The sequence below is a fragment of the Notamacropus eugenii genome, chromosome 4 (assembly GCF_028372415.1).
Source record: "Notamacropus eugenii isolate mMacEug1 chromosome 4, mMacEug1.pri_v2, whole genome shotgun sequence".
NCBI classification, from domain to species: Eukaryota; Metazoa; Chordata; class Mammalia; order Diprotodontia; family Macropodidae; genus Notamacropus; species Notamacropus eugenii.
In genome coordinates, this window is record NC_092875.1 from 460,559,177 (window position 1) to 460,576,171 (window position 16,995).

At 38.2% G+C, this 16,995-nt stretch overlaps 1 long non-coding RNA gene across 1 annotated transcript in view; it reads right to left on the minus strand.

Annotated features, from left to right (window-relative positions):
* Positions 1–9,886: 9,886 nt before the first annotated feature.
* Positions 9,887–16,995, minus strand: part of LOC140498666 (uncharacterized) — a 55,384-nt gene continuing 48,275 nt past the window's right edge. The window contains exon 3 of the long non-coding RNA XR_011965172.1: positions 9,887–9,971. This is a non-coding gene — a long non-coding RNA (uncharacterized lncRNA). The remainder of the gene's footprint in view (positions 9,972–16,995) is intronic.

Here is a 16,995-nt window from a genome sequence, read left to right on the forward strand (position 1 = left end):
AAAAGGCAAAAACTCTCCTCATAATCTAAAACCAAACACACTTTCAAATTCCAAAAATTCATGTTTCAGACATGCTACAAGTCACTGAGAAATGTCTTAGAACCTGCCTCCATTATCCGATCAATTAATGTTTATGAAATGCTCCTCTAAAATAATCAGCGCATAATGAAACATAGTGAGATAGGAGAGAATCCTTCCCTTATCCTGAATTACTATGTAAGTTGATCTGTCAAAAAGCAGTCTCTCTGAGCCACACTTTCTCACCAGTGCCATGAGGCTAAGGATGCTAATTCATCTCTAAAGGTTGGCAGAATGAATCTGTCATTAGTCTAAGGTGTTAAAAAGCAATTAATGCAAAATCTCACCACAAAGGACCAAACTGTAGTTTTGTACCATTCCAGTCCCACAAAATTCACACAAAAGCGACACAGAAATGCTGCTTGCTCTCCATTAGCAGTACTACAATGACTGTTTGGAGGAAATGACCCATAAAGATAATTTATGATCTTTCCCATAACTCTTAATGCAGGAACATAATAATCCTTTGTTAGCCCACTCTATACAGTGACTAATGGGCCACAGCATAAATGGAATATCATTAAAATAGGAATTCTGTAGATGCAGACCTTGCACCATACCAAAATAAAGTTTAACATCCTTATAATTCCATCTGCCCCCATTTTCTGATTTGAAAAATCATCAAAAGAACTGCAGAGAAGTAATTCTTATGACTGGCATATGAAATATGTCTTTTATACTGACACTAGATTTATGGAGAAAGTATATTTCATATACCAGTTTCAAGGGAAAGGATATTTTTTAAAAATTAAGTGTTCTAAGATTTTTTAACTAGGATTATTTTTTACATCCTTTTGACAGGAAAGCAGAAGCATGTTCTTCAATATTCTCCAGGAATAGTAACAGCAACAAATGTATTTTCAAATTTCTACTGTTCTGAAGTATCTAGATTTGGGGGGGGGTGGGTGGGAACAAATGAATTCTTCTATTTTAAAAAATGTCATAAAGTTCACCTAATTACTTAATATTACAATCATAAGGGAAGCACTTCCAAATACACAGCAAAATTCACCCAATAATTTTTTTTCCTTATTAAAACAGTAAGGATGTATCAAGCCTTAAGTAATAGCCCTAGATCCCAAGTAATGGAAAATGTTTGGAGAATGGAGGCTTGGGATAATGGATACATGCTGGACTCAGAATTAGGGAAATCAGGGTTTCTACCTCTGATACTACCTGTGTGACCCATGGTACTCACTTATCTTTCATCTTTGATTTTATTATTAAATGAGAATAACAGTAGCACCAATTGTTGTGAGGACAAGATTAGATGAAACATGCAAAGAATATTTGAAGTGTGATGTAGTTAGCTACTAATGTAATCAAGTTAAGTAGTCAGCCAGTCAACACACATTTATTAAGGATTTGCTATGAGCCAGGCATTATGCTAAGCGCTTGGGATACAAGGAAAGGCAAAAGTAGTTTTGGAGCAGATGGAATGTTCTCTTAGACAGAGAAACACTAGAATCTGAAGAACTGTGAAAGGTTCCCTGCACAAGCTGGGATTTGAACTGACTCTTGAAGAAAGCCAGGGAAACTAAGAAACAGCTGAAGGATGAATGAAGGATGAGTGAAAGAGAAAAAGAAGGGGCAGTTAGCAGAAACAGCAGGAGAGAGCAGTGTAACAAAAACATAGAGAGGAAAGACCATCTAAGAGAAGATGATGAACAGTGCCCAATGCTGCGGAGGTCAAGAAAAGGCCATTCAATTTGGCAGTTAAGACAGAACTGCTAACATTCAGAGAGAGAGAGCAGTTTCAGTTGAGTGATGAGGCTAGAAGTCAGATTACAGTGTTTAGAAGACAGTGAGAGGAGAGGAAGTGGAAGTACTGAGTGTAGACAAGGAGTTTAGTCAGAAGGGAGAGGAGAGATATAAGAAGATAATTAACTAGTGGAGATGGTTAGATCATAGGAGGGTTTTTTAAGGATGCTCATAGGCAATAAGCCTATTGGAAAGGAGAGATTGAAGCTAAGAGACAGGGTAGGGATGGGAGTTGGGACAATCTCCTGGGAGAAGATGAGAAAGGATGGGATCTAGGATGCATGTAGAGGTTTTGATTTTGGTAAATTGAAGGGCCCACTTCCCCTGAGACCAGAGATAATGAGAGGGTGAAGGGAAATGTCTGGATGATGTGAAATGATGAGGAGGAAAAATGGAGGCTCTTGGTGAATGATCTCACTTTGGGGGTGAAGGATGGAATGATGCTTTACCTGTGAGTGGGAAGAAAGGGTGCTATAGAAGGTTTGAAGAGACATGAAAATGATTGTGATAGCTGCTAGGGAGAATAGAAGGGTAAGTCATTCAGGAAAGAATGGAATGTTTGCCTTACTGCCATAAAGGCACAGTTGACATTAAAGAACATAAATTTGTAATGAGCCTAGTCATTGTGTTTTGAGTATTTCTTCCAATGTACTTCAACAGTACATGAACAGGAGTGAGAGAGGTGAATGAAAGGAGTAATCAAAGGTTGGGGCTTCATAAAACATGATAAGAAATAAGACACTGAGGTAAAGGATTCTGGAGTAGAGGACGGTGTAGAGTTGAGTTGGTTCAAAAGGGGTTGAGATAGGGAAGGGAGGAATATAGAGGCAGATGATGGCTTGAGATAACTTAGAGATGGAGGGAATGGAGGTCCTGGTGAAGATAAAAAGGTTAGGGGTCATAAGTCACAGGGAAGGGAGATATGGTAAAAGTTGGTGATTCAATAAAGAAATTTTGGCATTTGTGAACATGGAAACCAAACACTTGGGAGTGATAGAAAGATCAAGTGTATGATCAATTCTATATGTAATTGTGGTAGAGTGGAGATGTACATCATAGGAACTGAGTAGGAACTGGAAAATTAGGGTATTTGAGAGAACATGATTATCTTTCATGAAGTCTTCTAGTATGACAACAGGAGAATTTATTCTTTTAAAATAACTTGTCTTAAATAACTTAACTTTTCTTAAATAACTTGTCTTCCCAACTTATTCCAACTCTTCATACAATCTGCAAATCTGCATCCATGTTATGGTGGACATACCTGTCTGTGAATGCCCACATGCATGCCCACACATGCATATAATCCTTCATTGACACAAGGTAACATTGCTGCTCCATCATCAGTAAGATATGTCTAGGTGAGCTAGCCAGGCACCTTCTTCATCACTACTTCCTTTTCCCAGTATGAAACTTAATAAAAAGTGGAATGACACAGCAAGAGTATCTTCATGATGCCTCAGCATGTTGTCTTCAACTGGTTTTGAAATAGGAGGGGCCATTGGTTGAACATAGAAGGGAACATTTAAAAGAAAAAAATATATATATGAAGAGACATAGATATATCTGTATTTATATCCATGTCTATATCTATATCTATCTATCTGTCTGTCTGTCTATCTGTCTGTCTGTCTGTCTGTCTGTCTATCTATCTATTTATCTATCTATCCATACTGAATTCTCCCCTTTCTCAAACCATTAGTTTCAAATACTCATATATCGTGAGCCTTCCAACAACTACAAAAAACTGGTTTGAGAAATACACATACAAGTAACCGATTTGTGGTCCAATAAACTGCTTATAAGGTCACCTAGTAATATAGAAAGAATACGGAATTTGCAGTCAAAAGAGAACAGAGTTCAAAGCTTACTTCTAGAACTTAATAGTTCCATAATTATGGAAAAATCATTCAACCTCTCTGAGCCTTGAAGTCACTATATCTAAAATGGAGATAAAAGCTGTAGTATTCCTCCCACAGAGTTGTTGTGGGAATGCATAGGAATAAGCAACATAGAAATAAGATGTGAATATTCCCATTTTCTATTAAAAAACTTTCCTTATCTAATCTTGAGCTTTGCTATTTAGTCAATTTAAGCATTATGAACAAAGAGACTGACATATTTAGGCTGTAGAATGGCTATGACATCAGTCAAATTAACTAATAAAAATGGAGGCCAACAAAATGGAAGTCTTTTTAGGGCAAAGACTGTTTCATTTTAATACTTAGTAAATTACATTATTGATCCCGTCCTCCTGACCCACAGATGAACACAATGATGAAAATGATTCATTCAAATTGCAACATTTAGAGCTAAAAAGAGACTATTTCATTGCCATAAGAAACTCATAAAGGGGAAAAGCCCTTACCCCCAGTAAAACTGACCTTCCTCTGCCTGACCATAATTACCTATCATTCCATCTTTCCCTGTGCTTCACCCCTCCGAAATCTGTTCTTTGTTTTCTCTCTGATCCTTCAATCCCTCCACTGACCCCCTTTTCAAGCCATTACTCCTGCTCTGACTTCACATTTTCCCTTTCCCATCCTTTTCCCATAGTTAACCAATTTAACTCCACATTGTCATAAATTCAGATTCCTGTGATCTAGCCCTTCTTGCTAAGATGAATCCCTTGATATACACTTATCTTCTTTAGTAGATTGTTTCGTCAATCTTCCTCCCTTTCTTTAATTCCTCTACTTTCTCTTTCTAATGATTCTTTCTCCATTGCCTTAATACATTCATAACTCTCATTTATACTAAAAAGATCTTTCACTAAATCCCACCTTCCCCTCAACTACATCCCTTCCCTCTATCAGTCAGAATTCCAGAACATTCACTGATTCTACTTTCTCCCTCTTACCCTTCAACCCTTTGCAATATGGATCACAAACCTCAATAATCAATGGAAACTGTTCTCTCCAAAGTTACCAGTGATCTTTTGATAGCTGGATATTATATGGTTTTTTTTTTCTCAGTCCCAATCTTACTTGACATTTTTATCACATTTCATACTGTTGATCACCCTCTACTCCTCAACACTCTTTCCTCTATTTCACAATATTGCTCTCTCAGTTTTCTTTCTGCCTGTCTAACCATTCCTTCTCAGTCTCCTTCATGGGCTAGATCCCCAGAAAGTGGTTAATTACTAGAACTTTGGGGATCTAGGTATAACCTTGAAGGGCTGGGTTTCTAATATTATTTACCCCAAGCACCCACTGCTGGACTGTCAGATAATGATCAGGGAGGTTACATTAGCTTTTAAGCAAAGGTATTTATTAAGACGGCAGAGCAAGAACCGGAGTTGGAGGAGTACTCTATCAAAAACACAGTGATACACTCTCCTACATGTGCACACAGAGTCTGTGGGGGCAAAAACTTCAGGTACAGAGACTCACATGTTGAGAACACAGTTGGCAAAGATGTAACTTAAAACCCCTGCTTACTCAAAGTTCTTTTCCCCCTTTATAGAAACCTCATGAAGCTCCTCTTGGATTCAGCTCTTTTCCAGGCCTTGAGACTCAGTGCCTTTGTTAATACTATATCTCAATCCTCCTCTCCCAGCTAGGGGTTACAATCCCTCATGTGACTTTCTTTGGAGGACTATTGCTGCAAGCTAGATGAAATGTCCCCTCCTGTTCCCAGCATTATGAACTACATGGTTCTGCACAATTCTTTTTGATGTCATGATGAATGGAGATTGAGGAGGAGAGAGTTTTTCTCTTTTCTCATTTTTTCCACCCCAAGATTGTCCAAACCCAAAAGAATATGTCAGAGACAGCATTTGGACTGAGATGCATTTGACTCAGCCTTCTAGCCTTGAAGTTATTTGTCATTTTATATTACATATATACCTACTAAGAGCTTAATGTTTCATTTTTTTCATTGAATTCAGCTAGAGAGTCACTAAATATATACTTCATTCAGGGGTTTGTGTGTGTGTGTGTGTGTGTGTGTGTGTGTGTGTGTGTCCTTTGTTGCCAAAGAAGACCATGCCATCAGAGAAATAATGACATGACTTTCACTTGACTTTGTTTTGAGTGAGCGAGGGCTGTGCAGGTCACCAGCCTCACTTCTCCTCCACAGCCATCTGAATCCAGTGACCAGATCTTCATCAGGATGACTGGAGATGACCCAGGATGAGGCAGTTGGGGTTAAATGACTTGCCCAAGATCACACAGCTGGTGAATATCAAGTGTCTGAGGTGAGATTTGAACTCAGATCCTCCTGACTCCTGCAGTGGTGCTTTATCCACTGCACCACCTAGCTACCCTGTACTTCATTCAGATATGACCTAGGTAAAGATGATCCACCAGATTAATAAATGAATGAGAAGCATTTATTAAGCACTTATTATACGCCAAACCCTGTGCTAAGTGCTGAGGGTACACTTTAAAAATGTAAAAAGTCCCTGGCCCCATGGAGTTTACATTCTAATGGCAGAGCACTATGCAGCAAAGAAATCCATAGCTTGAGAAGTGAGAAAGATGATGGAGCCATAGTGCAGTGAAATGACATACCCTTTCCTAGAGTCAATGACGATATTGACTTGACTATAATTCTTTGGAATTAGAGATAGAAAATAGTGAGGTGGAAGAGAATGCATAATAGTGAGGCAGAAAATAAAAGGCATAGGGATGAGATAAAATGAGCCTAGGAAGTACACATCTATGTGGCTTACTTCCTCCTAGGTATAGTTTCTGGTCGACTCAGGGGTTCCCAAACTTATTTGGCCTAGTGCCCTTTTTTCAAAAACAAAAATAACTCAGTGCCTCCCTTGGGTTAGGTTAGGTTAGGTTAACCCTTATTTTTACTCACCTCCCCCAATTGCCCCCTTAGGCTACTGCTGCCCCTCATTGTTCCAGCACCCCCCAGGGGGGCAGTATCACCCACTTTGGGAACCTATGAAAATTTAGACAATAGACCATCAATATCAGCATATTAGAAAAAAAAATAGATGTAAGAAACAGTCTAGGAGTAGAGTGTGATCCAGGATCCTTAAGTACCCAACTGACTTGATCCTTATTCTAGTAGTTCAAACGTCCCTGGCAGCCTAACAAAAATTCATAGTGGTTCCAACTCTAGGAAGACGGAAGCTCGAGGCATGTAAAACACTTCAGAGAAGCATTAAGTTACTAAATCATTCCAATGTGAAACATGATGAGACTTAACCCTTCACTATGTTTGGCCAGGAAAATGGGGCACAAAGGGAATCAAAGACCATGCCTCCTGGAGAGGAAGCAAGAGATAAAAGGCTAGGTTAATTGGTAACACATAAGAGCACTCAAATGCTATTTCTTTTGTTAGACTTCATTGAAGAGCTAAGGTTACCTAATAAAACAGTAATTCAGTACTTCAAAGACAAGTGTGCTTCCTCCTTCTATACAGTTGACTCATAGAATGAGTGTTCTGGTGCTCACACTATGTCTGATGGTAGAGATCATCTTGGTTTTTAGTGATTCCTACAAGTTCTTGGCAGTCTTTAAAAAAGGAATTCAGGGTCCTTAACCTGGGGTCCATGAATTTGTTGTGTTTTTTTAATAACCTTTTAAGCATATTTTAATATAATTGGTTTCTCTTGTAATCCTATGTATTTATTTTATATATTTAAAAACATAATAGGAGAAGGGTTCCATAGGTTTCACTAGACTGCCAAAGGGGTCCATGACAGGAAAATAAAATGCTTAAGAATCCTTCTTCTAGAAGCCCTCACTGAAAACTGACATGAAAAAGCCACTATACAGCTTTTTCTTAATTTCCACTTGAATTTTCCTTAACCTTTTTTTTTCATTATCCCAGATAGCCCCTACCTTGCCTTCCAAAAGTTCATTTGAAAGTTACTTGTTATGGTGGTTAAGACTCAGACTAGTCCATGAGAGACCATTTACTCAAGAATGTACCTTCAGTGTGGTAATTTCAATTACACCTAATCACCATTTATAACCGTGTTTGTTATGGGAAATGCTTGTTATGTTTCTATGGGAAAATAAATGCTTTTCAAGGTCCAGTTGGGGACACTGTAAACTTGTCTTTACTTCAGGGCACTGGAGAGGCAGAAGCTCTGTGGGGTAAATAAACTTGACTCTGTTTCCTTCTTAACTCTTTGTCTAGGTAAAGGAGAAATAGGATTATAGAATCATAACTCTACAGTGAGAAGGGACCTCTAGCACCATCTTGTTTAGCTCCTTCATTTTACAGATAAGAAAACTGAGACTCAGAGAGGTTAAGTGACTTGAATTAATGAATTTTTTAAATGCATTCATTCAGCATCTAGATTGTAGGGTTAGGTGCAGCTAGTTGGTGTGGTGTGGATAGAGCACCAGTGCAGGAGTCAGGAGGATCTGAGTTCAAATCTCACCTCAGACACTTGACACTCACCAGCTGTGTGATCTTGGGCAAGTCACTTAACCCCAATTGCCTCATCCTGGGTCATCCCCAGTCATCCTGATGAATATCTGGTCACTGGATTCAGATGGCTGTGGAGAAGTAAGGCTGGTTGACCTGCACAGCCCTCCCTCACTCAAAACAAAGTCAAGTGCAAGTCATGTCATTATTTCTCTGATGGCACGGTCTTCTTTGGCAATGAAGGATGAACACACACACACATACACACAGCTTGTAAGGTATAAAAATAAAAGTAAGACACTTCTTTATTTTCAGGATTTCACACTCTAATTGGAGGACACAACACATAAAAGAATGCAATTGCAGTGTGTGAAAAGACCTGGAGGTCTATATGATGAAGTGGCAGCTCAATTGATAAGGCCTAGAGGTCTTCCATCTTATTGGAAGGATTATGATTAGTGGCTTTCTAATCTTACAAGTGGAAGGAGTAGCCATGTCCTCAGGGCAAGAGGAGTAGAGAAACCCTACCTACTGTGATTGGGGAGAGTGGACCAGAGGGTCAAGGATTCTGGATTCCCTCTTACACATTGGTAAGGAAACTTTCATCATCTGAGAATTCTCTATATGAATGAAATAATAACTCCAGTCTCTATTTCTATCATATGCACCAATTTACAATTTGTAAGGTCCTAAACAGGATTAATAAATTTTTAAAAAGTAGATCTAATGTTTTTACCAAGAAAACCCCAAAAGGGGTCACAAAGAGTCAGACACAACCAAAAATGCCTAAATAACAACAAAGCTGTCATCTGACATGAGAGAGAGGAAGGCATAAGTAACAAAGAGCTTCCCCACTAAAAGTGGTCTTCCCACCCAGCACCTCCAGCCAAGAAGCATTTAGAGGCAGAATTTGAGCTTAGGTCTTCTGACTCTCCTGCTGCCAGCACTCTCCACATTTCTACATTTACACAATAACGCAGATTAGGCTACATCTCTTCCTAAAAGCCACCAACTTTTTGAAGTAGCTTCCTGGTGGCATCTGGTTTTATTGATTCAGTTTCCTTATGCTGTTATGCCCATGGGCATAATAGATTTGCCCTTGCACAGGTATCTTCAGATTTGGCGTGTCACAAGGCCAACTGGGTCACCACGCCTTACCATGCTGATAAGATTATTTCTGTATGAAAGTAAGAGGTGTGTGTGTGTGTGTGTGTGTGTGTGAAAGAGAGAGAGAGAGAGAGAGAGAGAGAGAGAGAGAGAGAGAGAGAGAGAGAGAGAGAGAGAAACAGAGACAGAGACAGAGACAGAGACAGATTATTGTTTAGTGGATTAATATTATCTGACCCTTTGTGACTCCTTTTGGGATTTTCTTGGTAAAGATGCTGGAGTGGTTTGCTGTTTCCTTCTCTAGCTCAATTTATCATTTTGCAAATGAGGAAATTGAGGCAAACAGAGTGAAGTGACTTGGCCAGTATCATACAGTGTGTAAGTATCTGAAGCTGGATTTGAACTCAGGACCTCCTGACTCCAGTACGTTTACTGAAACTTATTATTTTATTCATGTTGAGTATCCTTTTAATGCTCTGGCTAAATAAAACTTTTGTTAACTATTGGATGATGTAAGAAAATTTTATTCATTTCAAAATCCAACCCAAACTACTAGACACCAGCCTGAGACAGGATTCAATCACCATAGCTGGTAGAAGTAAATTCATCAGTAGGGACTCTTGAGTCATATTTTTAATAGTTGCTGATCCGCAGAATGTCTCAAGCCAACAATAGGATTCTACCTAGGGAGAAGAAGGAAAATGTGTTAGGAGGCTCGGGAAGCTACGTGTATAACCATTATATCACCATCACTGGCAGCAGCAGCTTTGGTTTTGGGTTCTTTGATATTTCAATGTATTGGCAAACCTATGTTTTATTTTGTTTTTCCTTCTCCATGCTTCTAACAATTGCCAAATACTGAATGTGTGTGGTCATGTTTTCTAATAGCCTGTGTGTTTCCAGTTTTTAGTTTGTGACAAGACATCCAATAATAAAAGAAAAGATTTGGTCTTTCCTAATCTCTTCAATCATGAAGAGCCACAGTTTCCAGTCCTTCATTTTTATTTATTTAGGCTTTTCTTGCCTCAAACAAATCACTTAGAGACAAAGGCACTTTCTTCTGCCCTTAAAGTGCTGAAATGGAATCATTCTTTCCAATGATTCAGACCAATTTGGAGCAAATTATGTTGGGCAAAAAACAGTGAAGTTAGCTGGATAGCCCTAGGAAGCCTGCAGATTACTGCAGTATTGACTCTAACTCCTATTGAAATAGCAACTTGTAGAACTTCAGGAGTTCCATGGCCTATAACAACAGTGATGTGATCAGTGTGACCCAGCTTATCATGAGGATAGTATGCTCAAGTGGCAATATTAATTTCTTAGCTTGCCTAACCTATGCTATGTATTTACCAGTTCAGGAGGCAGCATGGGAAGCAATATGACAGAGTGGAGAGAGGTTTGACCTTGAATTCAGAAATGACCTTGAATTTCAGGGTGAAAGTCTTGTCCCTAGCACCTGCTAACTCTGTGACCCCGAGCAAGTCACTTAACCCGGTTTGCCTCATTTTTCTCATCTGTAAAATGAGCTGGAGAAGGAAATGAGAAACTACTCTAGTATTTTCACCAAAAAAGCCCCAAATTGGGTCACAAAGAGTCAGACACAATTGAAATGACTGAACAACAAATCTTACATACCAGCTTAAAACAAATGGGGTCCTCAGCAGGATTCATAAAAAGCAGTAAAGGTGGGTGGAACTAAGATGGTGTAGTAGAAACAGGGACCTGCTTGATTTCTTCCCCCAAACCCCTTTAAAAAACCTGTAAAAATGATTCTAAGCAAATTCTAGAGCAGCAGAAGACACAAAATAACAGACTGAAGCAAATTTCCAGCCCAAGACAGTCTGGAAGGTTGACAGGAAAGATCTATTGCACCAGACTGGGAGCAGAGTGCATTTTGGCATGGGCCACACCAATACAGACAGAGCTGGAGAATGCTTTAGGGAACTGAATCACTGATGGTTGAGGTGGTTTCCAGATTTTTCAAATCACAAATGCCAAAGATAGCTTCAGAGGTCAGTGGTGAGGATCTTTCACATGGCTGGCCCCAGCTTCAGTGACAGCCCCAAGGCAGCAGCAGCCCCTGCTGAAGTAGCAGCTACCTCTGAAGCCCTTCATTTAACAAAGAGCTCAAAAGTTAAGTAACTGGCTGGGAAAATGAGTAAATGGAGTTTGGGGAGTGGGGGTGAAGAACAGACTATAGATTCTTACTTCCTCAATGAAAGGTATTTTCTTACATCATTGGTGACAAAGAAGATCAAAACATACCATCAGAGGAAGGCAATAAAGTCAAAGGTCCTGCATCCAAAGTCTCCAAGAAAAATATGAATTAGTCTCAGGCATTTGAAGAACTCAAAAAGGATTTTGAAAATTAGGTAAGAGAAGTAGAGGAAAAATTAGGAAGAGAAATGAGAACACTGCAAGAAAATCATGAAAAATGAGTCAACAGCTTGCTAAAGCTAAAAAAAAATGCTGGAGAAAGTAACACCCTTAAAACTAGACTAACCAAATGGCAAAAGAAGTCTGAAAAGTCAATGTGAAAAAGATTGCCTTAAAAAACAGAATTGGCCAAATGGAAAAGGGGGTCCAAAAGCTCACTTAAGAAAATAATTCCTTCAAAATTAGAGTGGAGCAAATGGAATCTAATAACTTTAAGAAAAATAAAAAAAAATTATAAGACAAAACCAAAAGAATGAAAAAACAGAAGTTAATGTGAAATAGCTCATTGGAAAAACAACTGACCTGGAAAATAGATCTAGGAGAGCTAATTTAAAAATCATTTCACTACCTGGAAGCCATGATCAAAAAAAGAGCCTGGACATCATCTTTCAAGAAATCATCAAGGAAAACTGCCCTGGTGTTCTAGAACCATAGGGCAAAATAGAAATGGAAAGAATCCACTGATTACCTTATGATAGAGATCCCAAAAGGAAAGCTCCTAGGAATATTGTAGTCAAATTCCAGAGTTCCCAAGTCAAGGAGAAAATGTTACAAGCAGCCAGAAGGAAACAATTCAAGTACTATGGAAACACAATCAGGATAACACAGGATTTAGCAGCTTCTACACTAATGGATTGCAAGGCTTAGAACAGGATAATCCAGAGGTCAAAGGAGCAACGATTAAACCAAGAACCACCTATCTAGCAAAACTTAGTCCTTCAGGGGAAAAATGGAATTTCAATGAAATAGAGGACTTCCAAACATTCTTGTTGAAAAGACCAGCTTTGACTTTCAAATACAAGAATCAAGAGAAGCATGAAAAGGTAAATAGGAAAGAAAAACCACAAGGGACTTATTGAAGTTGAACTGTTTACATTCCTTCATGGAAAGATGACATTTTTACCTCATGAGACCTTTCTCAGTTTTAGAGTAGTTGGAGGAAATGTGTGTGTATCTATATATATGTGTATGTATTTATGTGTGTATGTGTATATAAATAAACAAATTATCTATCTATCTATCTATCTATCTATCTATCTATATATATATATATATATATATATATATATATATATATATATATATATATATATATATATATATATATATATATGGAGAGAGAGAATATGTACAGGGTGAGTTGAATATGAAGGAATGACATTTAAAAAATACAATTAAATGATGAGAGGAACATCTTGGGAGAAAGAGAAAAGGAGAGGTACAATGTAGTGAATCATTTTCACAAAGAGGCAAGAAAGAGCTTTTACAATGAAAGGGAAGAGGGGGAAGGTGAAAGGGAATAAGTGAGCATTATTTTCATCAGATTTGGCTTCAGGAGGGAATAATATGCACACTCATTTGGGAATGAAAGTTTATCTTATTCTACAGGAAAGCAGGGAGGGAGGAGATAAGAGAAGGGGGATAATAGAAAGGATGTCAGATGGAGGGAGAGGTAATCAGAAGCACACACTTCTGTAGAGGGACAGGCTAAAGGAGAGAATAGAATAAATGGAGGACAGGACAGGATAGAGGGATATATAGTTAGTCCTTCACAACATGACTATTATGGAAGTGTTTTGCATGTCTACACATCTATAACCTGTATCAAATTGCTTGCCTTCTCAATGAGGGTGAGTGGGGAGGGGGGAAGGGAGAGAATGTGAACCTCAAAACTTTAAAAATGAATGTTAAAAATTGTTTTTGCATGCAAATAAGAAATAAGATATATAGGTAATGGGGTATAGAATCTATCTTGCCCTATAGGAAAACAGAAAGGAAGGAGATTGGGGGGAGGTGATAGAAGGGAGGGCATATTGGAGGAAAGGGTAAGCAGAATGCATGCTGTCCTGAGGAAGGGGAAGGGGAGAGATGGGGAGAAAATTTGAAATTCATAATTTTTTGGAGGTGAATGTTGAAAACTGAAAATAGATACATTTAATTAGAAAAAAATAAAGAAATGATAAGCAGGCAGATTTCAGAAAAACCTTGGAAAGAGGTATAAGAACTCATGCAGAGTGAAGTGAACAGAACCAGGAGAACACTATATACAGTAATGGCAACATTATATGATGATTAATTATGATTTACCTCTTCTCAGCAATATAATGATCAAAGATAATTTAAAAAAACTCATGATGGAAAATGCTATGCACATCCAGAGAACTATGGAGTTTGAATGCACAATGAAGCATACTATTTTCCCTTTTTTTGTTTTTCTTTCTTGCATTTTTGTCCCTTTCTTTTGATTCTTCTTTCACAATATGGCTAATGTGGAAATATGTTTAACAAGATAGGACACGTATAAGTTATGTAAGATAGCTTGCTCTCTTGGGGAAGGGGAAGGGGAGAGAAGGATAGAAAAAATTTGGAACTCAAAATCCTATAAAAATGAAAATTAGAGACTATCTTTACATTCAATTGGAAAAAAAAATAAAATACCATTTAAGAAAAAGTAGCCAAGGCTAAAATACAGTGAGCCAGAAACTCTCTACTGGAAGACATACAAAATTTCAGTAAAATCTGAACTTCAAGGAGTTTACAATCCAATAGAAAGAAAACCAAAGAGATAATTATAAATTCAGTAACTACTGACTCACTCATTACTCATGAGCCAATTCCTTCTCTTTTCTTTTCTACCTCATTCTCTGACCCTTTCCCAAAGTCAGATGATCTTGATAGAGTTATCAGTCTTTGAATAGCATATGTAGAGTTGACAAACTTCTTGAGCCCTCCATAATCACAGAATCAAATAATCTCAGAGATAGAAGGAACCTCCAAGGACATCTAGTCCAATCTGTATCTGAATAAAAATCAGCTTCACATTATCTCTGACCCATGGTCATCTAGCCTCTAACTGAAACTTATTTGCAGCTGACCTCATGTCCTGAAGCAGCCTATACTACTTTTAAAAAATATTTTGAGCCAAATATCTTCCTCTCCACAGTTTTTACCCATTGGTCTTAGTTAATGGGATGATATTACCAAGAAAAAATCATCATCATCATCATCATCATCATCATCATCATCATCTTCATCATCATCATCATCACCACCACCACCATCATCTTCATCATCATCATCATCACCACCACCACCATCATCATCATCATCCCTTTGACATCACTGATTCCTTCCTTGTCTTCTTCAGCACCTATTCTTTCAAGACTGGCTGCTCAAGGCAAATCAAGCATCAAGGGAGCTTCATATTTCCTCTCATGTACTACTATTCAACATTTCAACAATTCCTCCTTATTGTACCTAACATTGCCTTGGAAAGTTCTCTCAACTTAAACTTTGAATCTATAGTCACCTCTTTGTTTTTCTTTCTGTTGAAACTGTATAGTATCATACTGTAAACAAGTCATTTGATGCACATATTCCTGCCGATACATGCTGGACTTTCTGACAACATGGGACATGCTTGCCTGCCAACACTTGCTTGTTAAGACTTGTCAGAGTTGACCACTGATAGGTTGTAATTTGCATTTTTTGTCTTCATTTGGAAAATAATGTCATTACTATGACTTTAAATCTATTACACAACAGATGAAACACATATGAATAGTTTTTCAAATTATCTTTATCTTCTCCTCTTTCCTTATGTTTCCACTGCCTCCTTATATTTGTGCCCCCTAATTGTATCCCAAGTTAATACCACCCCCTGGATTGTTCCAGTGCTCCCCGGGGGTGATATTGCCCATTTTGGGTACCTCTGATAGCAGCCTCTGTCCTGGAAAGTTATCTCAATTAAAACCTTGAATGGTTACAAACTGTTCCCCTAGGTCTCCATAGGATGCTTCCGGAGAAGCATTGAGATCTTTGATCCTCACCTTCACATCCTAAAAAGACATATTCCTATTTATTTACAGCATAAAATGTATCATCTTTTTGGAGAAAGTGAGGGAAGAGAAAACAGTATCTTCACCTCTCCTGCCCCCACCTCCAAATCGACTACACAGAGCACAAAATGTGCCTTGAACTAAGAGGGACGCTTCTCACAGCTGTGTCTATACTGTACTTCTATGGTAGCTGCTCACAAACAGATCTAGTGCTAGGTGGTTTAGGGCTGGGCAGAGTTCACTGCCTCTCTATGAGTCAGGTGTGGGAATGTTAGGGGTTATCAAGAGAGTAAACTCTGAATGGGAGAGGAAGAGGGAGGTTCTTTGGGTAACTAGCTGAGGAGCTCACTTTAGCTTAAGCTGATTCAAATCAGACAAGATAATTTGGCCTTTTCATTGCGGATGCTCAGACCCACTATGGGCACACTTATTATTCTTCTTGCAAACATATTTTAAACTAAAGGTGATGTTAGGTCCATTTCCTTACTAATCTTGTATCCCGGCCTTTGGAAATCCAACCCTTTTTGTTGTCATTGTTAAAACTCTAGCAATTGCAAAGAATGAGGAAATGAAGTTAATGTTATAAATTCAGTCACCTTCCTAATAAAAACTTACAATTTTGTCCTAAGTGAAGAAGATAAGGACAGTCAAATCAATGTTTTAAGTAGAAAGTTCCCTGGAGTGGAAACCAGAGAGATCTAGATCTAGATGCCTTTCTTTGTATCCCCAACACTGAGCATAATGCCAGGCAGAAAATAGGTGTTTAATAACCATCAATTGCCTGATTGACCTCAGCTTTGCCACTAAGGGAGGACTTCCACAATATCTTCTTCTGTGAAGCGGATCATTTGTATTACATGAACTCAAAGGTATTTTATAGCACTAAAAATGAGTAAATAAATTACAATTAAAAAACTGAAGTCATTGTTCACTTTGTAATAATCCCTATGTTATCTGGCATGAGAGTAGAAGTCAGAATTATTTTGTCCTTAATAGTATTTTTTCCAATTACATGTAGATAGTTTTCAACATTCATTTTTGTAAAAGTTTGAGTTCCAAATTTTTTGCCTTCCCTCCATCCCCTCCATCCTCAAGACTGTTATAGGTTATATATGTACAATCATGTTAAACATATTTTCACATCAGTCATGCTGTGAAAGAAGGATCTAAACAAAAGGGAAAAACCATGAGAAAGAGAAGACCAAAAAAAGTGAAAATAGCTTGCTTTGATCTGTATTCAGCCTCTCTAATTGTGGTTAGCGTTTTCCTTCACTGAGTCTTCTGTAATTGGCTGGGATCATTGTATTGCTGTGAAGAGCTAAGTCCATCAGAATTAATCATTGCCCAATGTTGCGGTTGCCTCATTTTGCTCACTTCCCTCCGCATCAGTTCATGTTAAGTTCTTCCAGGTTTTTCTGAAATCTGCCTGCTC